This window comes from Pseudophryne corroboree, chromosome 7 (genome assembly GCF_028390025.1).
Source record: "Pseudophryne corroboree isolate aPseCor3 chromosome 7, aPseCor3.hap2, whole genome shotgun sequence".
NCBI classification, from domain to species: domain Eukaryota; kingdom Metazoa; phylum Chordata; class Amphibia; order Anura; family Myobatrachidae; genus Pseudophryne; species Pseudophryne corroboree.
The window spans coordinates 374306616-374334508 of record NC_086450.1 but is presented as its reverse complement, the minus strand read 5'-3'; the positions used below and the strand labels follow the sequence as shown (position 1 = coordinate 374334508).

Sequence of the window (27893 nt, the reverse complement as noted above, 5' to 3'; positions counted from 1 at the left end):
CGCTGAGCGGCGATCCGCTTTGTACCCGTGCGACGCGCCTGCGCATTGCGGTGCATATGCATGCACAGTTTAGATCTGATCGCACGCTGTATGATAACGCAGCCAAGTGATCAGGTCTGAATTAGCCCTTAGTCAGTGTAATAAAGAAATAGTAACTGTTCTAAAGGGTTCACAAACTTCCTCTCATCACTGAATACTTACACAGATTTCAGCAGGAATAATGTAATGATATTTCCCTTTTGTAAAGAATACATCATGCCCCCAGGCTGCAGTTCTTACATTTACTTTCACTGAACTTATTAAAATGAATTTGGACATTTTCTTTCAGATGAAAGTCTTAGTGCGCCTAAAGGTAACACAGAGAAAGGTGGTGTCCTTAAAAACAGTCCCAATATGTCAAGTTAATGATCTGTGTAATGATTACATAGATTTTTATAATCCTTCTTCCATTTCAGTTTCTTCATAGACAGAGAGAACCTTTGCCCAAGGCATTGCTGACATAATAGCTATATACTCGTTTAAGTCAGATTTGTTTCATTATAGGAAATAATACATTTATCTTGTGCTTCGATTATCTATTTATGAATACAAGGAGCGCTAAGCACAGTAAACTAGTAATTATAAGTAATCAAGTAGGGGAGGAGCTTCTAATATAACTGGCTCTCATGCTGTGATTGATGTTATACAACCTCCATGCGTACGTCCTACAATAACCATGGCAGGTCCGATCCACCCAGCCGTAGCTAATAGCCGCCTAGTTACGCTCACAATCGTGCTCAGCTGTACACAGACGTGACTCAGCATTGTGGCGCCCACTTAGAATAGGCCCCTTTATTTCTCTGACGTCCTAGTGGATGCTGGGACTCCGTAAGGACCATGGGGAATAGCGGCTCCGCAGGAGACAGGGCACAAGAATAAAAGCTTTAGGATCAGGTGGTGTGCACTGGCTCCTCCCCCTATGACCCTCCTCCAAGCCTCAGTTAGATTTTTGTGCCCGAACGAGAAGGGTGCAGGCTAGGTGGCTCTCCTGAGCTGCTTAGAATAAAAGTTTATTTTAGGTTTTTTATTTTCAGTGAGTCCTGCTGGCAACAGGCTCACTGCATCGTGGGACTAAGGGGAGAAGAAACGAACTCACCTGCGTGCAGAGTGGATTGGGTTTCTTAGGCTACTGGACATTAGCTCCAGAGGGACGATCACAGGTTCAGCCTGGATGGGTCCCGGAGCCGCGCCGCCGGCCCCCTTACAGAGCCAGAAGAGCGAAGAGGTCCGGTGAAATCGGCGGCAAAAGACGGTCCTGTCTTCAACTAAGGTAGCGCACAGCACTGCAGCTGTGCGCCATTGCTCTCAGCACACTTCACACTCCGGTCACTGAGGGTGCAGGGCGCTGGGGGGGGAGCGCCCTGAGACGCAATATAACAGATATACCTTAGGTTGGCAAAAATAAATACATCACATATAGCTCCTGGGCTATATGGATGTATTTAACCCCTGCCAGTTTTCCAGAAAAGAGCGGGAGATAAGGACGTCGTGAAGGGGCGGAGCCTATCTCCTCAGCACACAAGCGCCATTTTCCCTCACAGCTTCGCTGGAAGGACAGCTCCCTGACTCTCCCCTGCAGACCTGCTACAGAATCAGGGTAAAAAAGAGAAGGAGGGGCACTATTGGCAGCTAATAATAAAAACAGCAGCTATAAAAGGGAGTAACACTTATATAAGGTTATCCCTGTATATATATATATATAGCGCTTGGTGTGTGCTGGCAAACTCTCCCTCTGTCTCTCCAAAAGGGCTGGTGGGGTCCTGTCCTCTATCTGAGCATTCCCGGTGTGTGTGCTGTGTGTCAGTACGTGTGTGTCGACATGTATGAGGAGGAAAATGATGTGGAGGCGGAGCAATTGCCTGGGTTAGTGATGTCACCCCCTAGGGAGTCGACACCTGACTGGATGATCGTATTTAAAGAATTACGTGACAATGTCAGCACTTTGCAAAAAACTGTTGACGACATGAGACAGCCGGCAAATCAATTAGTGCCTGTCCAGGCGTCTCAGACACCGTCAGGGGCCCTAAAACGCCCGTTACCTCAGTGGGTCGACACAGACCCAGACACAGATACTGAGTCTAGTGTCGACGGTGAGGAGACAAACGTAATGTCCAGTAGGGCCACACGTTACATGATCACGGCAATGAAGGAGGCATTGAACATTTCTGACACTACAAGTACCACAAAGAAGGGTATTATGTGGGGTGTGAAAAAACTACCAATAGTTTTTCCTGAGTCAGATGAATTAAATGAGGTGTGTGATAAAGCGTGGGTTTCCCCCGACAAAAAACTGCTAATTTCTAATAAATTATTGGCACTATACCCTTTCCCGCCAGAGGTTAGGGCGCGTTGGGAAACACCCCCTAGGGTAGATAAAGCGCTCACACGTTTATCTAAACAAGTAGCGTTACCGTCTCCTGATACGGCCACCCTCAAAGAACCAGCTGATAGAAGGCTGGAAAATATCCTAAAAAGTATATACACACATACTGGTGTTATACTGCGACCAGCTATCGCTTCAGCCTGGATGTGCAGTGCTGGAGTCGCGTGGTCGGATTCCCTGACTGAAAATATTGATACCCTGGACAGGGACAATATATTGTTAACTATAGAGCATTTGAAGGATGCATTACTATATATGCGTGATGCACAGAGGGATATTTGCACCCTGGCATCAAGAGTAAGTGCTATGTCCATTTCTGCCAGAAGAGCATTATGGACGCGACAGTGGTCAGGGGATGCGGATTCCAAACGACATATGGAAGTATTGCCGTATAAAGGGGAGGAGTTATTTGGGGCTGGTCTATCGGACCTGGTGGCCACGGCAACGGCTGGAAAGTCCACCTTTTTACCCCAGGTCACCTCACATCAGCAGAAAAAGACACCGTCTTTTCAAACTCAGTCCTTTCGTTCCCATAAGTACAAGCGAGCAAAAGGCCACTCATTTCTGCCCCGGGGCAGAGGAAGAGGAAAAAGACTGCACCATGCAGCCGCTTCCCAGGAGCAGAAGCCCTCCCCTGCTTCTGCCAAGTCTTCAGCATGACGCTGGGGCCTTACAAGCAGACTCAGAGACGGTGGGGGCCCGTCTCAAGAATTTCAACGCGCAGTGGGCTCACTCGCAAGTGGACCCCTGGATTCTACAGGTAGTATCGCAGGGGTACAAACTGGAATTCGAGGCGTTTCCCCCTCGCCGGTTCCTGAAGTCTGCTCTACCAAAGTCTCCCTCCGACAGGGAGGCAGTTTTGGAAGCCATTCACAAGCTGTATTCCCAGCAGGTGATAATCAAGGTACCCCTCCTACAACAAGGAAAGGGGTATTATTCCACGCTGTTTGTGGTACCGAAGCCGGACGGCTCGGTGAGAACAATTTTAAATCTGAAATCCTTGAACACTTACATAAAAAGGTTCAAATTCAAGATGGAGTCACTCAGAGCAGTGATAGCGAACCTGGAAGAAGGGGACTATATGGTGTCTCTGGACATCAAAGATGCTTATCTCCACGTCCCAATCTACCCTTCTCACCAAGGGTACCTCAGGTTTGTAGTACAAAACTGTCATCAGTTTCAGACGCTGCCGTTTGGGTTGTCCACGGCACCTCGGGTCTTTACCAAGGTAATGGCCGAAATGATGATTCTTCTTCGAAGAAAAGGCATCTTAATTATCCCTTACTTGGACGATCTCCTGATAAGGGCAAGGTCCAGGGAACAGTTAGAAGTCGGAGTAGCACTATCTCAGGTAGTGTTACGTCAGCACGGGTGGATCCTAAATATTCCAAAATCGCAGCTGATTACAACGACACGTCTACTGTTCCTAGGAATGATTCTGGAAACAGTCCAGAAGAAGGTGTTTCTCCCGGAGGAGAAGGCCAGGGAGTTATCCGAGCTAGTCAGGAACCTCCTAAAACCAGGCCAGGTGTCAGTGCATCAGTGCACGAGGGTCCTGGGAAAAATGGTGGCTTCTTACGAAGCGATTCCATTCGGAAGATTCCATGCAAGAACGTTTCAGTGGGATCTACTGGACAAATGGTCCGGATCGCATCTTCAGATGCATCAGCGGATAACCCTGTCGCCAAGGACAAGGGTGTCTCTTCTGTGGTGGCTGCAGAGTGCTCATCTACTAGAGGGCCGCAGATTTGGCATTCAGGAATGGATCCTGGTGACCACGGATGCCAGCCTGAGAGGCTGGGGAGCAGTCACACAGGGAAGAAATTTCCAGGGCTTGTGGTCAAGCATGGAAACATCTCTTCATATAAACATTCTGGAACTAAGGGCCATTTACAATGCCCTAAGTCAAGCGAAACCCCTGCTTCAGGGTCAGGCGGTATTGATCCAATCGGACAACATCACGTCAGTCGCCCACGTAAACAGACAGGGCGACACGAGAAGCAGGAGGGCAATGGCAGAAGCTGCAAGGATTCTTCGCTGGGCGGAAAATCATGTGATAGCACTGTCAGCAGTGTTCATGTTGGCGTCCCGTCTAAACAAAAAACTAGACAGGTATTGCGCCAGGTCAAGGGACCCTCAGGCAATAGCGGTGGACGCTCTGGTAACACCGTGGGTGTACCAGTCAGTGTATGTGTTCCCTCCTCTGCCTCTCATACCAAAAGTACTGAGAATCATAAGAAGGAGAGGAGTAAGAACTATACTCGTGGTTCCGGATTGGCCAAGAAGGACTTGGTACCCGGAACTTCAAGAGATGCTCACGGAAGACCCGTGGCCTCTACCTCTAAGAAAGGACCTGCTCCAGCAGGGGCCTTGTCTGTTCCAAGACTTACCGCGGCTGCGTTTGACGGCATGGCGGTTGAACGCCGGATCCTGAAGGAAAAAGGCATTCCAGATGAAGTCATCCCTACCCTGATAAAAGCCAGGAAGGATGTAACCGCAAAACATTATCACCGCATTTGGCGAAAATATGTTGCGTGGTGTGAGGCCAAGAAGGCCCCTACAGAGGAATTTCAACTGGGTCGTTTCCTCCATTTCCTGCAAACAGGACTGTCTATGGGCCTAAAATTAGGGTCCATTAAGGTTCAAATTTCGGCCCTGTCGATTTTCTTCCAGAAAGAACTGGCTTCCGTGCCTGAAGTTCAGACATTTGTAAAAGGGGTACTGCATATACAGCCTCCTTTTGTGCCTCCAGTGGCACCTTGGGATCTCAATGTTGTTTTGAGTTTCCTAAAGTCACATTGGTTTGAACCACTCACCACTGTGGACTTAAAATATCTCACATGGAAGGTGTCGATGCTGTTAGCCCTGGCTTCAGCCAGGCGTGTGTCAGAATTGGCGGCTTTATCATATAAAAGCCCTTACTTAATTTTTCATTCTGACAGGGCAGAATTGAGGACTCGTCCTCAATTTTCTCCCTAAGGTGGTTTCTGCATTTCACATGAACCAACCTATTGTGGTACCTGCGGCTACTAGGGACTTGGAGGACTCCAAGTTGCTTGACGTTGTCAGGGCCCTGAAAATATATGTTTCCAGGACGGCTGGAGTCAGAAAATCTGACTCGCTGTTTATCCTGTATGCACCCAACAAGCTGGGTGCTCCTGCTTCTAAGCAGACGATTGCTCGTTGGATTTGTAGTACAATTCAGCTTGCACATTCTGTGGCAGGCCTGCCACAGCCAAAATCTGTAAAAGCCCATTCCACAAGGAAAGTGGGCTCATCTTGGGCGGCTGCCCGAGGGGTCTCGGCTTTACAACTTTGCCGAGCAGCTACTTGGTCAGGGGCAAACACGTTTGCTAAATTCTACAAATTTGATACCCTGGCTGAGGAGGACCTGGAGTTCTCTCATTCGGTGCTGCAGAGTCATCCGCACTCTCCCGCCCGTTTGGGAGCTTTGGTATAATCCCCATGGTCCTTACGGAGTCCCAGCATCCACTAGGACGTCAGAGAAAATAAGATTTTACTCACCGATAAATCTATTTCTCGTAGTCCGTAGTGGATGCTGGGCGCCCATCCCAAGTGCGGATTGTCTGCAATACTTGTATATAGTTATTGTTACAAAATTCGGGTTATTATTGTTGTGAGCCATCTTTTCAGAGGCTCCTTTCGTTTATCATACTGTTAACTGGGTTCAGATCACGAGTTGTACGGTGTGATTGGTGTGGCTGGTATGAGTCTTACCCGGGATTCAATATCCTTCCTTATTATGTACGCTCGTCCGGGCACAGTATCCTAACTGAGGCTTGGAGGAGGGTCATAGGGGGAGGAGCCAGTGCACACCACCTGATCCTAAAGCTTTTATTCTTGTGCCCTGTCTCCTGCGGAGCCGCTATTCCCCATGGTCCTTACGGAGTCCCAGCATCCACTACGGACTACGAGAAATAGATTTATCGGTGAGTAAAATCTTATTTTCAGCCTGTATGTAATAGTAAAATTATTGGCGGAAAATTGTGGCTTAATGTGTATTGCCAACGGAGTAAAGATACTCTATCATTATCATCATCTTCATCATCATCTTATTGATGACAGTCTTTTTATAATTAAAAATTTGTTTTACTTCTTTTTCTCTAACGTCCTAAGTGGATGCTGGGGACTCCGTAAGGACCATGGGGAATAGCGGCTCCGCAGGAGACTGGGCACAAAAGTAAAGCTTTAGAACTACCTGGTGTGCACTGGCTCCTCCCCCTATGACCCTCCTCCAAGCCTCAGTTAGATTTTTGTGCCCGAACGAGAAGGGTGCACACTAGGTGGCTCTCCTGAGCTGCTTAGTGAAAAGTTTAGTTTTAGGTTTTTTATTTTCAGTGAGACCTGCTGGCAACAGGCTCACTGCATCGAGGGACTAAGGGGAGAAGAAGCGAACTCACCTGCGTGCAGAGTGGATTGGGCTTCTTAGGCTACTGGACATTAGCTCCAGAGGGACGATCACAGGCCCAGCCATGGATGGGTCCCAGAGCCGCGCCGCCGGCCCCCTTACAGAGCCAGAAGACAGAAGAGGTCCGGAAAATCGGCGTCAGAAGACGTCCTGTCTTCAACAAGGTAGCGCACAGCACTGCAGCTGTGCGCCATTGCTCTCAGCACACTTCACACTCCGGTCACTGAGGGTGCAGGGCGCTGGGGGGGGGCACCCTGAGACGCAATAAAAACACCTTGGATGGCAAAAAATGCATCACATATAGCTCCTGGGCTATATGGATGAATTTAACCCCTGCCAGAATACATAGAAAAACGGGAGATAAGGCCGCCGATAAGGGGGCGGAGCCTATCTCCTCAGCACACTGGCGCCTTTTTCCCTCACAGCTCCGTTGGAGGGAAGCTCCCTGGCTCTCCCCTGCAGTCACTACACTACAGAAAGGGTTAAAAAAGAGAGGGGGGGGCACTAATTACGCGCAGTATTAAAGATACAGCAGCTATAAGGGGAAAAACACTTATATAAGGTTATCCCTGTATATATATAGCGCTCTGGTGTGTGCTGGCAAACTCTCCCTCTGTCTCCCCAAAGGGCTAGTGGGGTCCTGTCCTCTATCAGAGCATTCCCTGTGTGTGTGCTGTATGTCGGTACGTTTGTGTCGACATGTATGAGGAGAAATATGATGTGGAGACGGAGCAGATTGCCTGTAATAGTGATGTCACCCCCTAGGGGGTCGACACCTGAGTGGATGAACTGTTGGAAGGAATTACGTAACAGTGTCAGCTCTGTATAAAAGACAGTGGTTGACATGAGACAGCCGGCTACTCAGCTTGTGCCTGTCCAGACGTCTCATAGGCCGTCAGGGGCTCTAAAGCGCCCGTTACCTCAGATGGCAGATATAGACGCCGACACGGATACTGACTCCAGTGTCGACGGTGAAGAGACAAATGTGACTTCCAGTAGGGCCACACGTTACATGATTGAGGCAATGAAAAATGTTTTACACATTTCTGATAATACGAGTACCACCAAAAAGGGGTATTATGTTCGGTGAGGAAAAACTACCTGTAGTTTTCCTGAATCTGAGAATTTAAATGAGGTGTGTGATGATGCGTGGTTTTCCCCCGATAACAACTGATAATTTCTAAAATGTTATTGGCATTATATCCTTTCCCGCCAGAGGTTAGGGTGCGTTGGGAAACACCCCCTAGGGTGGATAAAGCGCTCACACGCTTGTAAGAACAAGGGCTCTACCCTCTCCTGAGATGGCCGCCCTTAAGGATCCTGCTGATAGAAAGCAGGAGGGCATCCTAAAAGGTATTTACACACATACTGGTGTTATACTGCGACCAGCAATCGCCTCAGCCTGGATGTGCAGTGCTGGGTTGGCATGGTCGGATTCCCTGACTGAAAATATTGATACTCTAGATAGGGACAGTATATTATTGCCTATAGAGCATTTAAAAGATGCATTTCTATATATGCGTGATGCACAGCGGAATATTTGCCGACTGGCATCAAGTCTAAGTGCGTTGTCCATTTCTACCAGTAGAGGGTTATGGACACGACAGTGGTCAGGTGATGCGGATTCCAAACGGCATTTGGAAGTATTGCCTTATTAAGGGGAGGAGTTATTTGGGGTCGGTCTTTCAGACCTGGTGGCCACGGCAACAGCTGGGAAATCCACGTTTGTACCCCAGGTCGCCTCTCAACATGAGACGACGCCGTATTATCAGGCGCAGTCTTTTCGTGGGCAAGCGGGCAAAAGGTTCCTCATTTCTGCCCCGTGACAGAGGGAGAGGAAAAAGGCTGCAGAAATCAGCCAGTTCCCAGGAACAGAAACCCTCTCCCGCCTCTGCCAAGCCCTCAGTATGACGCTGGGGCTTTACAAGCAGAATCAGGCACGGTGGGGCCCCGTCTCAATGAATTTCAGCGCGCAGTGGGCTCACTCGCAAGTAGACCCCTGGATCCTTCAGGTGATATCTCAAGGGTACAAATTGGAATTCGAGACGTCTCCCCCTCGCCGTTTCCTAAAGTCGGCTTTACCGATGTCTCCTTCCGACAGGGAGACAGTTTTGGAAGCCATTCACAAGCTGTATTCCCAGCAGGTGATAATCAAGGTACCCCTCCTGCAACAGGGAACGGGGTATTATTCCACACTGTTGTGGTACCGAAGCCGGACGGCTCGGTGAGACCGATTCTAAATCTAAAATCTTTGAACACTTACATACAGAGGTTCAAATTCAAGATTGAGTCACTCAGAGCAGTGATTGCGAACCTGGAAGAAGAGGACTACATGATGTCTCGGGACATCAAGGATGCTTACCTTCATGTCCCAATTTACCCTTCTCACCAAGGGTACCTCAGGTTTATGGTACAGAACTGTCACTATCAGTTTCAGACGCTGCCGTATGGATGGTCCACGGCACCCCGGGTCTTTACCAAGGTAATGGCCGAAATGATGATATTCCTTCGAAGGAAGGGAATTTTAGTTATCCCTTACTTGGACGATTCCCTGATAAGGGTAAGATCCAGGGAACAGTTGGAGGTCGGTGTAGCACTATCTCAGGTAGTGTTGCGGCAGCTCGATTGGATTCTCAATATTCCAAAATCGCAGCTGATTCCGACGACTCGTCTTCTGTTCTTAGGGATGATCCTGGACACAGTTCAGAAAAAGGTGTTTCTCCTGGAGGAGAAAGTCAGGGAGTTATCCGAGCTAGTCGGGAACCTCCTATAACCGAGCCAAGTCTCAGTACATCAATGAGATGGTTCTGGGAAAAATGGTGGCTTCCTATGAAGCAATCCCATGCGGCAGATTCCACGCAAGAACTTTCCAGTGGGACCTGCTGGACAAATGGTCTGGGTCGCATCTTCAGATGCATCAGCGGATAACCCTGTCACCAAACACAAGGGTGTCTCTCCTGTGGTGGTTGCAGAGTGCTCATCTTCTAGAGGGCCGCACATTCAGGACTGGGTCCTGGTGACCACGGATGCCAGCCTGCGAGGCTGGGGAGCAGTCACACAGGGAAGGAATTTCCAGAGCTTATGGTCAAGCCTGGAGACATCACTTCACATAAATATCCTGAAGCTAAGGGCCATTTACAATGCTCTAAGCTCAGCAAGACCTCTGCTTCAAGGTCACCCGGAGTTGATCCATTCGGACAACATCACGGCAGTCACCCACGTAAACAGACAGGGTGACACAAGAAGCAGAAGGGCAATGGCAGAAGCTGCAAGGATTCTTCGCTGGGCGGAAAATCATGTGATAGCACTGTCAGCAGTATTCATTCCGGGAGTGGACAACTGGGAAGCAGACTTTCCTCAGCAGACACGACCTCCACCCGGGAGAGTGGGGACTTCACCCAGAAGTCTTCCACATGTTTATAAAACTCAACAAGTATTGCGCCAGGTCAAGGGACCCTCAGGCAATAGCTGTAGACGCTCTGGTAACACAGTGGGTGTACCAGTCAGTGTATGTGTTCCCTCCTCTGCCTCTCATAACCAAGGTACTGAGAATTATAAGATGGAGAGGAGTAAGCACTATATTCGTGGCTCCGGATTGGCCAAGAAGGACTTGGTAACCGGAACTTCAAGAGATGCTCACGGAGGATCCGTGGCCTCTACCTCTAAGAAGGGACCTGCTCCAGCAAGGACCCTGTCTGTTCCAAGACTTACCGCGGCTGCGTTTAACGGCAGGGCGGTTGAACGCCGGATCCTGAAGGAAAAAGGCATTCCGGATGAAGTCATCCCTATCCTGATCAAAGCCAGGAAAGATATAACCGCAAAACATTATCACCGCATTTGGCGAAAATATGTTGCGTGGTGCGAGGCCAGTAAGGCCCCGACGGAGGAATTTTCAACTAGGTCGATTCCTACATTTCCTGCAAACAGGAGTGTCTATGGGCCTGAAATGGGGGTCCATTAAGGTTCAAATTTCGGCCCTGTCAATTTTCTTCCAAAAAGAACTAGCTTCAGTCCCTGAAGTTCAGACGTTTGTGAAAGGGGTACTGTATATACAGCCTCCTTTGTGCCTCCAGGGGCACCTTGGGATCTAAATGTAGTTTTTGGGTTCCAAAAGTCACATTGGTTTGAACCACTTAAATATGTGGAGCTAAAATATCTCACATGGAAAGTGGTCATGCTGTTGGCCCTGGCCTGGGCCAGGTGCGTGTCAGAATTGGCGGCTTTATCCTGTAAAAGCCCTCATCTGATTTTCCATTCGGACAGGGCGGAATTGAGGACTTGTCCTCAGTTTCTCCCTAAGGTGGTTTTCAGCGTTTCACCTGAATCAACCTATTGTGGTGCCTGCGGCTACTAGGGACTTGGAGGACTCCAAGTTGCTAGACGTTGTCAGAGCCCTGGAAATATAGGTTTCCAGGACGGCTGGAGTCAGAAAATCTGACTCGTTGTTTATTCTGTATGCACCCAACAAGCTGGGTGCTCCTGCTTCTAAGCAGACTATTGCTCGTTGGATTTGTAGTACAATTCAGCTTGCACATTCTGTGGCAGGCCTGCCACAGCCAAAATCTGTAAAAGCCCATTCCACAAGGAAGGTGGGCTCATCTTGGGCGGCTGCCCGAGGGGTCTCGGCTTTACAACTTTGCCGAGCAGCTACTTGGTCAGGAGCAAATACGTTTGTAAAATTCTACAAATTTGATACCCTGGCTGAGGAGGACCTGGAGTTCTCTCATTTGGTGCTGCAGAGTCATCCGCACTCTCCCGCCCGTTTGGGAGCTTTGGTATAATCCCCATGGTCCTTACGGAGTCCCCAGCATCCACTTAGGACGTTAGAGAAAATAAGAATTTACTTACCGATAATTCTATTTCTCGTAGTCCGTAGTGGATGCTGGGCGCCCATCCCAAGTGCGGATTGTCTGCAATACTGGTACATAGTTATTGTTACCAAAAAATCGGGTTATTGTTGTAGTGAGCCATCTTTTCTAGAGGCTCCTCTGTTATCATGCTGTTAACTGGGTTTAGATCACAAGTTATATGGTGTGATTGGTGTGGCTGGTATGAGTCTTACCCGGGATTCAAAATCCTTCCTTATTGTGTACGCTCGTCCGGGCACAGTATCCTAACTGAGGCTTGGAGGAGGGTCATAGGGGGAGGAGCCAGTGCACACCAGGTAGTTCTAAAGCTTTACTTTTGTGCCCAGTCTCCTGCGGAGCCGCTATTCCCCATGGTCCTTACGGAGTCCCCAGCATCCACTACGGACTACGAGAAATAGAATTATCGGTAAGTAAATTCTTATTTTTAAATCTCTTTATTGTGAAAAGGAACAATTGACTGGGCATTAATGAGCAAGCCATTATACAGTACTTGTACATAAAAATGAAGTCACACAAAGTCTAGTTAAGGTTGAACAAAGAAGATTCTTAACGAGCATGCTTCCCCTCCACTAGAATAATGAACCGACACCAGTGCTATACCCTGTGCATTAATCCCGGGAAACAACAAGTGCAGGTTCCCCCTGCAAAGCAGCAATTACCCCCAGGCTTTGCCAGGCTGGGCTCATCATAATAAAACAGGTAGACCTGTAATCTGGGATACCCCTGATACATGTGATACCAACCTAGTCAGTATGGGCCGGAATTCACTAGAGGAAGTGAATCTGCAAAATGAGTTATTTATTTCTTTTAATACACAACAGCATTCAGCAGCACTTTGGGAGCTGCAAAACATACGCCTCCTCCGTTAAGTAGTCCTCGTTTCCAGATGGATATACTACTCTCATGTGCACGACCCTTCCATAAGCCGCTTGTGTCACCAAACCACTTTCCCAGGTGTAGGATATGGCAAGTTGAAGTTATTTTTAACTCGTACGCACTCAGAGATTGATGCTGAATTTAACTCAAATCATCCGTAGATGCTCCCACATTGCATATATAGAAATAAATGTGTATATTAGTTTGTATGCTAGCATTGTTGCAGTACACCTGGCCCCCATCCATAAATTTGGTTTACCACTCGTCATCACCCTAAGGCTGGACTTCCATCAGATTATATTCGGTGCAGATGACATGTTTGGATGCAGATGTATTTATGCTTCAGAGTGACGGATGGTGGGAAACTGTGTCGGTGCTGTAGGGGGTGGGCCGAGCGTGGACCTGTTTCCTTGGTGGTAATTTAGGAGCTGTGTTGGTGACTGTCTCGCCTTTAAAAGTCATAACTTAGTAAGCAGGTGAGCTTTAAACCTGGTAGAATATCTTCAGTTTGACTCTGATGTTCAAAAATCTACGTGGTAGAGTAGGACTTGCACTGAGATGGGGTCCCTTGATGTTGGGCTGCAAGCTCAAATGCTCTGTACAATCCATGAACTAAAACCTCATTATTTATTATATGTATTGATGTCTTAAGGTGAGTGAACTTACCATGGTGAGGGGTGGTCTTCAGTATGCCGACTGTCGAGATCCCGGCGCACAGTATACCGGCGCCGGAATCTAGACAGCCGACATACCAACACTTTTTCTCCCTCGTGGGGGTCCACGACCCCCCTTGAGGGAGAATAAAATTGCGCCACCGTGCCCGCAGCGTGGCGAGCGCAGCAAGCCCGCAAGGGGCTCATTTGCGCTCACCACACTGTCGGTATGCCGCCAGTCGGGCTCCCGGCGCCGGTATTCTGGTCGCCGGGAGCCCGGCCGCCGGCATACCATACTACACCCATGGTGAGTACTGGGCTCTCTGTATATTATTTAAGCAATATAACATTTATTAAAAAAATTACAATTTCACACAATACCAGAGTTCTAAACATAATACAGATTTGTGATACATAACTGTACAATTTTTTCCAATCCTGAGGTCAAGATTTTTTTTGCCCCTAATAAAGAGGTGCTGTAATTTATTTGTTGTTCCTTGCAATGGATATTATAGCTTATTTTTCTTACGCGTTTCGTCTCCACATGAGACTTCATCAGGAGTATCAATAGTACAGAATGGAAAAAAACTGTAAGGTACATTATACCTCAAACTTTGTCTACAATTTAAAAAATAAATAAATGGATGCATCTGAATGGTAGCCAAATGGACCGTATACAACAATATCCACTACTCCATATGGAGTTGGTCAGAGTACCTCTGTCTGTGAAACAAGTGAGCACTTTGGTTGTGCAACCTCGCAGTGTATATTTTGGATATACATTGTGTGTGTGTGTGTGTGTATATATATATATATATAAATATATATATATATATATATATTATACTGTACACTTATATATAATCAAATAAATAAATAAATATATGTAGACAGCTTAATGTACCTTTTAATACTGCCATTGCCAGGTGGTGGTGTTTGGTGTCGTTCGGAAAGACTGCTGCCATATGAACATGTGGAAGTTATGTTTACAGATCAAGTTAAAGTGATTTTCTTTTCATTGTCTGAAATAGATGAAGAATAAGTGGAAACCTGATCACATCTGAGGAGAGGATTAGGCTCAGGTCTTATGGCCGAGAGCCAGGAAGGGTATTGCAAGTGTATATACTCCCTAGAGCAGCATATTTCAGAGATGCCATTTTAGCATCTCATGCATCAATGTGAGCAGGCTCCAACATGATATATCTGGAACATCTTGCTCTGTGAAGAATTTTTTTATAACATTTTTTTACCCAATTTGAACCTTGGGGTCCTCAGGTATATGACCTTTGATTGCAAAAGGAATTTTCTAAAAAAAGCTTCTTGCTACTAAGCTATACTGAAAAGTGGAACGTGTTTAGAGCATATTGCTGCTGAGAATACAGATTTCATTTCAAAAGATAATTTGTAAATTGCCTGCGGCTCTTCTGTCAACAGTAGAAAGGAAGAGTGACTTCCTGCTTAATGTATACATGTTGTGGGGGAAATGCATATACAGATTTCTGCAAGTATGTAAGCTGCTTGTACAAGGGACTCCTATCTATCTATCTTATCTAATGCTGGCCATACATCATGCATCTGATGCGAGTCGTGTCACGGTTTCCCTTGAACTCCCCAGCAGCTCCCTGGCAGTCCCAGACACATGAGTGACACACAGGGGGATATTCAATTGTTTGAAAAGTCATTTGGGTGTCTGTTTTTTCCTATCTAATAGACAGGAAAAAACAGACACCCAACCGACTTTTCAAACATTTGAATTCCCCCCACAGTGTGCTAACGACCCATCGTTAACCACTTAACTGACAATTTTTTTGCTAAAAACCGCTCAGAAATTGTTGGGTTTTGTTATAAGTGAATTAGGTGAGGAACATGAATTTAACCCTATCTAAAATGATTTTAGAAAAAAACAAACATTATTTATATATATATATATATATATATATAGACGTTTGGAAATAAATGGCGTCACTCCAGGTCTTGCAATCATCAAAATGTGTATTTAGGAAATTAACACAGTGCCAACGTTACGGGGCCCGTAGCCCCTTTGTCAAGAAAAGTCATACAGGCACGTGGAGGCCACCAACACTACTGAGCCTCATTTTGACTTGTTTTAAGGACATTACATCAAAGTTGGATCAGCCTGTAGTGTGTTTTTCCACTTTAATTTTGAGGGTGACTCCAAATCCAGACCTCCATGGGTTAATAAATTTGATTTCCATTGATAATTTTTGTGTGATTTTGTTGTCAGCACATTCAACTATGTAAAGAACAAAGTATTTAATAAGAATATTTCATTCATTCAGATCTAGGATGTGTTATTTTAGTGTTCTCTTTATTTTTTTGAGCAGTGTATATATATATATATATATATATATAGTTTTTAAAACATCGGAACATCGATCGGGGACATCGTGACCATCAGTACATCACGACTTTTTAGTTTTTACACCCCGGACAGCTGCCAGGTACACAGGGGGCGGATGGGAGTGGCTTGGGGCGTTGGTTTACACTTACCAGCGTCTGCCATTGTCTACATGGGAGGTCTTGCCGTGCTGACCAATCAGTGATTGGCAGCAGCACGGCAATCAGTGGGGGAGAGTGCAGGGAGGCAGAGGGACCTTCTGGTCCCTCTGACAGCAGCAGCGGAGGGAAGTTTATCTGACTGGTCGCATCCTGTGCAACCAGGACAGATAGAGCACTTTCAGGCATGGTCGCATTTGATGCAACCATGCCAGGCAAGTGGTTAAATGGTCGATTATGTGCCTCGCAAAAAAAAAAAAAAAAAAAAAAAGGTCCAGGGAAATGCCACTCAAAATTGTACGAAGCATCGTATGTACATAAAACATGGTACGATGTGCAAACGATTACGACATATAATATGTGCTGCACGTATGAGCTGAGGATGCTACAGTCGACCCGCAGGATCGTGCATCACGATGTGCACATGATGCAGCGTATGAGGCATCGAAATCGTGTATTCGCAAACGATATCGACCTAGTGTATGGTCAGCTTATCTTTCAGTAGTTCCACATTTGGCTGAGCATTGTGTCACTCCTTCAGTGCTCTGGTTACTCCCTACATCTTGTCGCACTACATGACTGTCTTAGGTTGCTATTGAAAGCGCTGGTGCTATGTGTTAAGTAGCTAAAAAGCTTTCTGTAGTAGTCTCGGAGACAATGTGTTGCAATTAAATGGGTGCAAATATATGTATTATTCTTGCATGTGCGATAAATACTGGCTGCATTTGCATGTAGCCACATGCTGGCCAGCTTTATTTTTACACTGCAATTTAGATTTCAGTTTGGACACGCCCCTCACATATCTACATCTCTCTGCACATGTTACATCTATAGAAAGCAAAAACAATATTTCTTCTTCGGGGTCCGTGGTCTCCACAGGGTTAACCTTGGGTATGATGCTGGTGGAGACCAGGACTGGCACTGAACAGTAAGTTTGTGAGCCTCCCAGGATGCACGGGCTCCTCTCCCTTCATACCCCGCCCCCATGCTCAGGCTTTTCCAGTTTTTTTCGGTGGCAGCAAGGAGCTGGTCACACTGAACGAGGTCTGCAGTATTTTATAAGATTTTAAAATTACTTATTTATACACATGTTTACTTTAATCTGTAAACCTGTATGATTGAATTTGGTGCCAAACGCAACTGGGTACATAACATGCACCACATCATGCTGAACCTGATGTCATTCTGCAGCTTTGTTTAAATGTTTACAGCACATGGTTGTAATGGGAAGTGTTCATGCTATGTATCAAACAAAAGCATTAACATTTATATCCAGTAGTACATTAACATTTAGGGGGTCATTCCGAGTTGATCGCTCGCTAGCAGTTGTTAGCAGCCGTGCAAACGCTAAGCCGCCTCCCACTGGGAGTGTATTTTAGCTTAGCAGAAGTGCAAACGAAAGGATCGCAGAGCGGCTACAAAATAATTTTGTGCAGTTTCAGAGTAGCTTCAGACCTACTCAGCGCTTGCGATCACTTCAGACTGTTCAGTTCCTGTTTTGACGTCACGAACACGCCCTGCGTTCGCCCAGCCACGCCTGCGTTTTTCCGAACACTCCCTGAAAACGGTCAATTGACACCCAGTAACGTCCATTTTCTGTCAATCACTTTGCGGCCAGCAGTGCGACTGAAAAGCTTTGCTAGTCCTTGTGTGAAAGTACGTCACGCGTGCGCATTGCGCCGCATACGCATGCGCAGAAGTGCCTTTTTTTGCATCATCGCTGTGCAGCGAACATTTTCAGCTAGCGATCAACTTGGAATGACCCCCTTAATCCAGTAGTACTTAAAGCAACTTCCATTCTGTACAAGTATGTGTATTTTCTAGGAAAAACAGCTAATGCTGGACAACTGTTCTCTACAAATGTATGAAATAAAAAGAAATATATGCCAATACACACTTAAAAAATAAATATACAATAAGTGTATGTAAAACTCTAAATAATACCAAAAATAGAAAATTAATCAAAGCAATGCCAATTATTTTAATAAATTCCAAGGGTCTTTGGTTTATATTGATCAAAATAATAGCAAGCTCTGTGCTGCTAATATTTTGATTGATATATAGTAGGTGTTTGAGTCAATTAGTTTTCCCACTTGTTTTATGTTTGATTCAAATTGTGAAACTTCAAGAATCCACACATATTAGGTCCGAGAACAGGCATTATAAATTTGTGTTGAATCATTGTTATCTGTATTTTATTTCTTCTTTGTTTATTTTTGTCTATCACTGTTGAACACTGTGGCTAATGGAAGTGCAGTAGCACCTATGAATATATTTTCTTAACGTTCCTCTTTTTGTATCCAGAGGTCTGGGGGCAGAGGCAGTACATGCAGACATTTTTCCCCAGGCCTCCGCCACTGCTGTAGAAACACCAAACCTATAAACCTTACCATCTTCATATGGTCATGTAGGGGGTGTAAGTAGTTGAACGAATCACAAGCCAGCATGGAGTGCCGGGCCCCCTCAAGTTCCCACTCCCTACTTTTTAGCTGTGGTCTAGGGAGGTGGAGACAGGTATCTTTGTTTCCTCTGTTGTTACTGTGGCACTTGGCTTGTTTACAGTGTATTTGCACCAAGGCCTAGAGATTTCCACCAACTTAGTTTAACTTTACAGTTTAATGGATGTATCTGGATAGCCTCATGGTGAGGTCCATCATGAGAAGTGAATCGTTGATTAGAAATGTGTAACCTGCAGATATTGGTGATCCTGTCCCATATTGAGGCCCATTGACTCTTGTGAAATGGAGAACAGACTAATGCTACCTTGTCTCACAAAGTCATAAAAAATAATAATCCATCTGTATTCCCTTTATATATCTATCGCTATCTACTGCATACTTGCCTGCTCTCCCGAATTCTGCTGGAGACACCCGGTTTCTTGGGTAGTCTCCCGCAGCCCCAGAAGAGTGGGCACCCCTCACGCATTCTGCCCACTTCTTAGTGAAGTGGGCAGAATGTGAAAATAAATACGTAGAAACTGCGAACCCAACGTACACATTTCTTTTCGCCCCCGGTCACCGCTCACGTGCATCTCCTCTCCGTGCATGTCCCGGAGAGAAGATTAATCATGTAGGTAAGTATGATCTACTGTATTACCTCTTCAGTCTGCCTTAAATGCTGCAGCAAGACTGTTCTTTTTCTCTCTCGCCTTTCCACTTCTGCTGCACCAATTTGTTAATTCCAATACTGACTTGCATCCTCTAGAATCCAGTTAAAATTCCCCAGCCTGTACCAATATAACTCAGTACCACCCCTTCATAAATCTCAAATCTCATATCAAAATATTCTCCGTCTTCCCCTCTAGGATCTAACAGGAACCTGTGCCTGGACTCCGGTAACCACCTCCATCTCCCACCTATAAGATTTCTTCCATGCCGCTAGCCACATTTGGAATAATACTACTTCTGATCAGACTCTCCCACAGCCTTGAAATCTCAAAACCCATCTCTTTATTATGGCCTGCTTTACTCCCACCTGTATTACCCTCATTAATATACCCTTACACCTATACTACTCCCTCTTGTACAAATATACCCTCACACCTGCACTGCTCCCATTTATACTACCTGCACTAATGTAGCCTTGCAGCTGCCCTACGCCCACCTATACTACCTTCACTAATGCACCGTCATACCTACCCTACTCCAGTCTTCACTACCCACACTAATGCACCCCTACACCTACTCTACAACCACCTTTACTACCTACACTAATGCACCTTCACACATAACATTCTCCCACCAATACTACCTATACTAATGCACCCTCACACCTACCCTACACCTGCCTATACTGCCCACACTAATGCACCCTCACACCTACCCTACTCCCACCTTTACTACCCACAGAAATGCACACGCACATATGCCTTACCACTACTTATACCACCTACACTAATACACTGTCACACCTACCCTACTCTTGCCTATTCTACCCATACTAATGCACCCTTACATCTACCTTACTCCAACCTATATTACCTACACTAATACAACCTCACACCTACCCTACTCCTATCTGTACTACACACACTAATACGCCTCCACACATACTCCCACCTATACTACCCACACTAATGCACCCTCACACCTACCCTACTCTCACCTATACTACCCACACTAATGTAATTTCACGCCTACCCTACTCCCACCTATACTAACCAAACTAATGTACTCTCACACCTACCCTACTCCTATCTGTACTACACACACTAATATGCCCCCACACATACTCCCACCTATACTACCCACACTAATGCACCCTCACACCTACCCTACTCTCACCTATACTACCCACACTAATGTAATTTCACGCCTACCCTACTCCCACCTATACTAACCAAACTAATGTACCCTCACACCTACCATACACCTATCTGTACTACACACACTAATATGCCCCCACACATACTCCCACCTATACTGCCCACACTATTGTACCCTCACACCTACCCTACTCCCACCTATACTAACCAAACTAATTTACCCTCACACCTACCCTACTCCTATCTGTACTACACATACTAATACGCTCCCACACATACTCCCACCTATACTACTTACAGTATTGTACCCTCAAACCTACCCTACTCCCACCTATACTAGCCACACTTATGTACCCTCACACCTCCCCTACTCCCACCTATAGTAAGCACAGTAATGTACCCTCACACCTCCCCTACTCCCACCTATAGTAAGCACAGTAATGTACCCTTACACCTCCCCTACTCCCACCTATAGTAAGCACAGTAATGTACCCTCACACCTCCCCTACTCCCACCTATAGTAAGCACAGTAATGTACCCTTACACCTACCCTACTCCCTGGTTCCATGTTAAGGGAGTGTCACGAGCATGCCACTAAAGTGGTTGCAATCTCAGACACTTAATCGCTCACATTATAGGTCATACTCTGATGGAGATTTTTCACTTTGCATGGGGCTGGTGCAAGTTTTGATGGTGCGACCGATGGTGGCGCCTAAAGACACCTCAAGAGGCATTACAGCATCTAAAGACATTCAGATGCATGCTTGTACACCAGAGGAAGGGCTGATAGGAGCATTAGCATAAAGTCGCAGACACGACTACGACATAAGACGCCAGAGTGGTTGCAGCAGCGTGTACTCAGAATCAGGCCTTTAGTGCTTTGAGCTGCTCTCTGTCTTGTTTAATTTGCGAAAACACATTTGCAACCACATCATGTTTTTCCTGATATTTTGGATAAGTCTGTATCGAATCGGACCTTCATATAAGCAAGCTTTATTAGGATCTCAGGAGCAGACTGATATTGGGTAGGGACAACCTGAATCCCACAAGTTTGAGATTTGTTTTAGCAGTCTGTACATACTGTACTATGAGCAGATTTAGCGAGTTGTGACTGCAACCTCTCTCTGTCCTAATTGGCCATGCCACCAAATGATATCATGCCCCACCACCAGTGATCACATGAATGCCACTTGATCCTAGGCCCTCAACATACTGCATTTTGATGGTGCGACCGATGGTGGCGCCTAAAGACACCCCAAGAGGCATTACAGCATCTAAAGACATTCAGATGCATGCTTGTACACCAGAGGAAGGGGTGATAGGAGCATTAGCATAAAGTCGCAGACACGACATAAGACGCCAGAGTAACATACTGCATTTTGATAGAGCTCTAAGATCTCAATAAGATCAGATTATCTCAAAAGGATGATGATGATGATGATAATAACAACAATAATAATAATAATAATAATAATAATATGGAATGCATGGATTTGGGAGAAGGTCAACGAATTGTGGGAAAGAGAGACAATGCCATTGATTACGGTGACTCTAAGTGTACTCTGCTAATTTCTTAATAGTGACATTAGACCAAAAGGAAAAAAAATTAAAAATAGGTTTAGAGTTTCTTTAACATGCAACACTGTGGAGAAAGCATTTAACGGAACCCATAGTATGAACCAGCCACATCCCTTTGATTGCAGCCTCAATAATGCCACAAGCCATAGACATAGCTATAATGGGAGCATTGGGCGTGGTGCACCCTGCACACCCTGCTCCCATTTTCAGTTATTTACCGGAATGTGCACACAGGCCCCCCTGCCATAGGCTCTTAGTGAATTTATAAGTTGCATCTTCATAAGTATTGGATCAGGCCACAGATTGTCTGCCTCCACTGTGTATGACAGGTGCACTTTGAAGAGAGTGAGAGGACAGATACATGAACGAGGCATGCGTCAGACACAACTACTTGTTACCTGTCAGGAGCCTTAGTCAGAGGGACTGCCTGCTGATGTGTCACCACAATGCAGTAATAGTAGCAGAAGGGAAGGATAATGCATATTTTCTGCCCTAGGTCTTGTCTACTTTACAAGTCCAAACAAAGTCGGAAGCATGAAAGTTTATGAGAGACTTTAAAAGCTCGAATATACAGACGTGAAAGCCTCATAATCGCACATTACTCCTTAAAGACCACAAAATAATGTAAGAAAATACACAAGCACATGCACACTTTCCAACTCATTTCATACACAAGCACATGCACACTTTCCAACTCATTTCATACACAAGCACATGCACACTTTCCAACTCATTTCATACACAAGCACATGCACACTTTCCAACTCATTTCATACACAAGCACATGCACACTTTCCAACTCATTTCATACACAAGCACATGCACACTTTCCATCTCATTTCAGTTGTTGGCTGCAGCATTCATGAGCATTGACCTTGCCACAGTATAGCTGGAGTCTATGTGGTGCTCATTTAATACATAGTGCACTTTGCTGGGTGGTTTTTAACACACCGTTAAAAGTGAAGAGCACAGTGTTTTGTCAGTGCTTTTACAGGTACAGTATTGTTTTTCAGGGCCCATGGGTTGCAAGCTGTAGCTGGGCGCTAATAAAGGGTAAGGAAGGGTAAGCCGGGGTATCACCGGGCCAGGTAGCTTAGCTCCTGGCCTGTTCTAAGGATGTGCAGTGCAATGGATCTTCAGGCTGCAGGTACTGTTCCAGGCCAAATATAGGGCAGTGACAATGCTGTCGGCCTTATGCCATGGACAGTGGCACCTCTTGCCCACCCCTACTTACATTCATGAGCACTAAGTATAATTGTCTACTCCAATATACTCTTTCATTTCTGGGAGTTCTCCTTGACTTCTGAGAGAGCAGGGAACCCTCCTGGATCCCATCCATTTTCCTAATGAAGTTGGTGAAACAGGGGCTTTATGACCAGATTTACTGCGAATGACGTCATCATGGCTCAGCCCATTGAGGCTTTAGGCTGCGATTTGCAGCGTTACATCAAGGAGGCAAAGGGCATGCTGACATGTATCACTTCACTACACCCCTGCACTTGGTATCTGTAGTTCTCACAGACCTCTGTCGGGTTCGTTCCCAAATGTCGGCATCTAAGGCCTTGAGTGTTGCATAAGCAATAAGTTATATGATCATGGAGCTTCCCAGCATTTTTGAATCACAGCTTATTTTGATATTGGGGCAGTCACATTGGAGTTGTACAGTATATGCATTAAGGGGCCACAAAACCTAATGTTGACTTATATTAAAGTGCTACTAATAGGATAAATGTAAAAGTTAGCATACTATAGAAGTACTTGCGGGGTATGTGGCAGTTTCCTTTTATTTTCTGTATAGCTGATTCCAGGCTTCCGATCTGTGGCCAGCTGCCCATGGGCATGCTTAGCACTTTTAAAGTCCCTTACCAAAATGCACTGGAGACACCTGTCTCCACTACATGTACCAAGGGAAATATGTCCCAGCTTCCTACTATTTGGGATAGCATACACAACATCATCACAATATGTGTGAAGGTTATGTCCATGTTAAAGTTTTAAAGTGGACCAGTCACTGAGTTCTTCTAACTTTGCAATTCCACATAAAGAGCTTTTTGTCCAACTTGCTGTTCTGTCTCCTGACGAGGCCGTCACAGCGGTAAAGTTATGACATGTAAAGGAAGCCAACTCGGGAACAAGAGACGTAGCCTTCTAGCTTTCCCAATCGAGCTGTTGATTTGGCTTCCTGTTAATCTTCTGGTGGTGGGCAGAAGAAAACCTCCCTGGGTGAGATCATAGTACTGGATAAAGTGCTTTCCCATGTGATTTGTTGCGTTACTAGTTGCTGCATTGCGTTGTAAAGAACCTGGGGATCTACTGTATATTTACATTTTTTGTGCATGTAATGGGCAATGACCCTCCAATTAGAAGATAAAACTTCTATTTATGAGGGTCTCATCTATCTTATCCAACACTCCTTTCTCCAGTTGAACTGCATCCTGGTGATGATACCATCACACTGAAATGCTTACCCTACTGTTACTGGCTGCTCAGCTGGGCATCACCTTTACTTTAGGCCTAATTCATGTTTGTACGCAATGCTGATGTTCACACAACTGAGTGATTATCAGTAGACTGCATATGCGCCACGATCAATGTGCGCACACAACAAGGTACCTCTGTGATGCTGCTTTCAGTGAGATTTTTAACGAGTGCTTGACCGGAAGTGGCCGTTTGGGGTAGGTAATGGTGAGTGATGGCAAAAAAAATGCAGGCGTGTTATAGGCATTTTCAATGTGTGTATCTGCCTGCAACTGCTATCATGCCTGAATAGAAACATGGCGCAAGCGTTGCTACTGCCATGGCCAAGCTGGGTGACCATAGACTCACTTGGGGAGTCAATGTTCCTCATTATTGCATCGGTGCTGCGTATGTGTGCGCAGTTGCTGAATGATTAGCTGTTTCATAGCATAAAAATTTGCTGCTGCGTAGGCAAGTGCATACAAACATGAATTAGGCTCTCTGTGCGACTTTAGAGCAAGGAGTGGACATGGAGAGTAATAAAAGGGAAATGCATTGAAAGGCCAGAAGCTAAAGATCTGGACACAGACAAAAAACAACAACTTTTTTCCTCATAGAGTACATATCGATAGGAATACAGGAAATCTGTCTCATACATTGATAACAATACAGGAAATAAAGGTCACATACAATGAAAGCAATACAGGAAATAAAGGTCACATACAATGAAAGCATACAGGAAATAAAGGTCACATACAATGAAAGCATACAGGAAATAAAGGTCACATACAATGAAAGCATACAGGAAATAGAAGTCAAATACACTAATAACAATACAGGAAATAAAGATCACATGCATCAATTGGAATACAGGACATAAAACACACATACAGTTATTGAAAGAAAAGTAATAAGCAAGTAAATTATATGTTATAAACAATGAAGCAGCAATATCAGTATGTAGCGTACTAATTTGTCCGCCATTTGTGAATAATTTTATAGTTCATAAATAATTTAACATTTGTAAATAATGATAACTAAAATTGAGGCCTGATTACGTAATTAGAGCCTGTAGGAAAACAACCCACAAACCACACTTCTAAACAGAATTAATGGTGTGCCACGAGGTGGGTGTGTTTAACAGGTCTGATATAAATGACTATCGCCATGCATAGTTATGCTTAATCTGCAACTTTATACTAATTGCTACAAAAAAAATGAAAAAGGAGCCGATCCCAGCGATGCGCTGACTGTGATGCCGTGGCCGTTGCACATGCACAGTCATCGGGACCGTGAACAGGAGCCATTTTCGGTGAAGGGTTCCTGGGGAACCCTTCCAGAACTACATCTCCCAAAGTGTAGCCCATAGGCTACAATGGGCTACCACAATATTACTTTCCCAATATTGAAACATCAGGCAGTATCGCATCCCCATAGAAACCTTTGGGGAAAGTGGCTGCGTGTGGCAGAGATTCCTGCTGCAATCCCTCCTTCTTACATTGCTGGGATACATAATATTGCAGCTAGCCCACAGAAACGGGTGTGTTTGGGTGATATTAGTGTGACTGAGAAAGCGCAACTCTTGATGCAAATTGAGAAAGCAGCGGAACTGGGGGAGGTCCTAATCATTGGGGATTTTAATTTTCCAGACCAGTGAAATTGGGCCAGCGAATCATGTGATACAGCTAGGGGTAAAAGGTTCTTAAATATTCTAAAAGATAACTACTTGTCGCAAATAGTTGAAGAATCAACCAGAGTAAGGACTATACTGGACCTAGTATTAACTAACAACGTGGAGATAATAGTAAATACCACAGTAGGCAAGACCTTGGGTAACTGTGATCATAATATAATCACATTCAACATTCGTTTTCAAAAGCAGCACTCTAAGGGTTGAACTAAGATTCTTAACTTTATAAAAGCAAATTTTAACAGGCTGAAATGCACTAAAGGACATAGATTGTGAAACTTTGTTTCAGGGAAAGAACACTGCGGAAATGTGGGATGTTTTTAAATTGATGCTAGACAAATATACCCAAAAGTGCATCCCCATGGGCAATAGAAATAAGAGTAATATGTGCAAGCCAATGTGACTAAACAAAAAAGGTAAAGGAAGAAATGGATAAAAAGAGGCGAGCATTCAAAGCTTTTAAATCAGATGGCAAGGCGGAGTCATTCCAGTACTACAAGGAATGTAACAAAAAATGCAAAAAGGAAATCAGGGCAGCTAAAATAGAAAATGAAAAGGAGTGTAAAACTAACCCTAAAAAATTATTTAAGTAAATGGTAAGAGGCGAAAAAAGGAGAATATAGGACCATTAAAAAGCGAACTGGGATTCTTGATAAATGATGACAAAGAAAAAGCTGAAATATTGAACAAATATTTTTCATCATTGTTTACTTGAGTGGACCAGATGGTGGGATTAGTGAGTAAAAATAATAATAGTATTGTTAAAGGCCCGTTGCTTAATACTTACAGTATATGTCTGAGGAAGTAGTCCGTGAGGGATCAGTACGCAATACCGCCGGACGGAATCCCGGCGGTCGGAATACCGACACCGGGATCCTGACCGGCACAATCCCGACAGGGGGGCGAGTGCAACGCTGCGCCTGCGGGCTTGCTGCGCACGCCACATTGCGGGCATGGTGCCTCACTACGCTCGGCACACTAATTTATTCTCCCTCTATGGGTGTCGTGGACACCCACAGAGGGAGAATATGTCGGAATTGTGCTGGTCGGGATCCCGGTGTCGGTATTCCGACCGCCGGGATCTTGACCGCATCCCGTCCGTGAGTGATAAAAAAAAATAAGACTAATAAATCTCCTGGTCCAGATGGACTTCATCCTAGGGTTCGTATGGAGCTAAACACTGAAATAGCAAGGCCACTGTATCTGATTTTCACTGATTCACTTGCATCAGGCATGGCACCTGCACTGATTCGACTCATGTCGATCTTTTGCCCTATCGACCTTGACCATGTCGACCTAGAGACCCTGTCAACCTAGAAACCCTGTCGACCTAGTTACTGTCGACCAATAGTGGTTGACCTAGTTACTGTTGACCTTGCATATCACACCCCCTTCTATGTTACTATGTTATAGCCGCAAATATTGTATGATAAATGGGCCCCTTAGTGAATCCAGTATGATATCCCAGCTGTTGGGATCCTGGCGGTCAGGAGACCGGCGCCGGGATCCCGACAGCTAGAATACCGGCGGTGAGCTCAGCGTGTCAACTCGCCACGCTTTGGGCCCTGTGGCGACCAAAAGTTATATTCCTCCTCAGGTGGTGGCGTGGACCACCACCCAAGTTGGGATTCCAGGTGGCGGTTGGGATTACGACCGCTGGTATTTCACCAGGTGTTGGGATTCCAGCATCAGTATCCTAACCGCCGGGATCCCGGCAACTTGAATGCTCCCCCTCTTAGTGTCATAGTGCTGAAACCAGCTTGCTGCACATAGCAAGTACACTGAGAGGGAATGCCCACATAAGATGTTATGACTATCAGGAACTTCTGTCTATTAAATTCTTGGCATGATGCAGCTTCATCAGCACTAGTGCATAGCAATGCATGCCAAGGCACATAACAATATATACAGGCCATGTATTCAAGCTGGTTAATTTTTTGAATTCTGTCTATATTTGGTCTGCACATCTATAACATCCTCTGTTGGGTTCCTTTTACTCAATTAATTTCTTTGTCTCACCTTGCCTAGTTCTGACATGCTTGGCTAAGCATAGTCTGTCATCCTTTAAACTGACAAATCTAGGCTGTTCTGTAACCCAATTTATTGTTTATATCTCGACTCATCACAATTATGAAATCT

The 27893-nt window shown here is 45.3% G+C and overlaps 1 protein-coding gene across 4 annotated transcripts in view; it reads left to right on the top strand.

Moving 5' to 3' along the window:
• The window catches only part of PRKAR1B (protein kinase cAMP-dependent type I regulatory subunit beta), a 428398-nt gene that overhangs the window by 245760 nt on the left and 154745 nt on the right, over positions 1-27893 (top strand). The gene's annotated exons all lie outside the window — the stretch shown is intronic.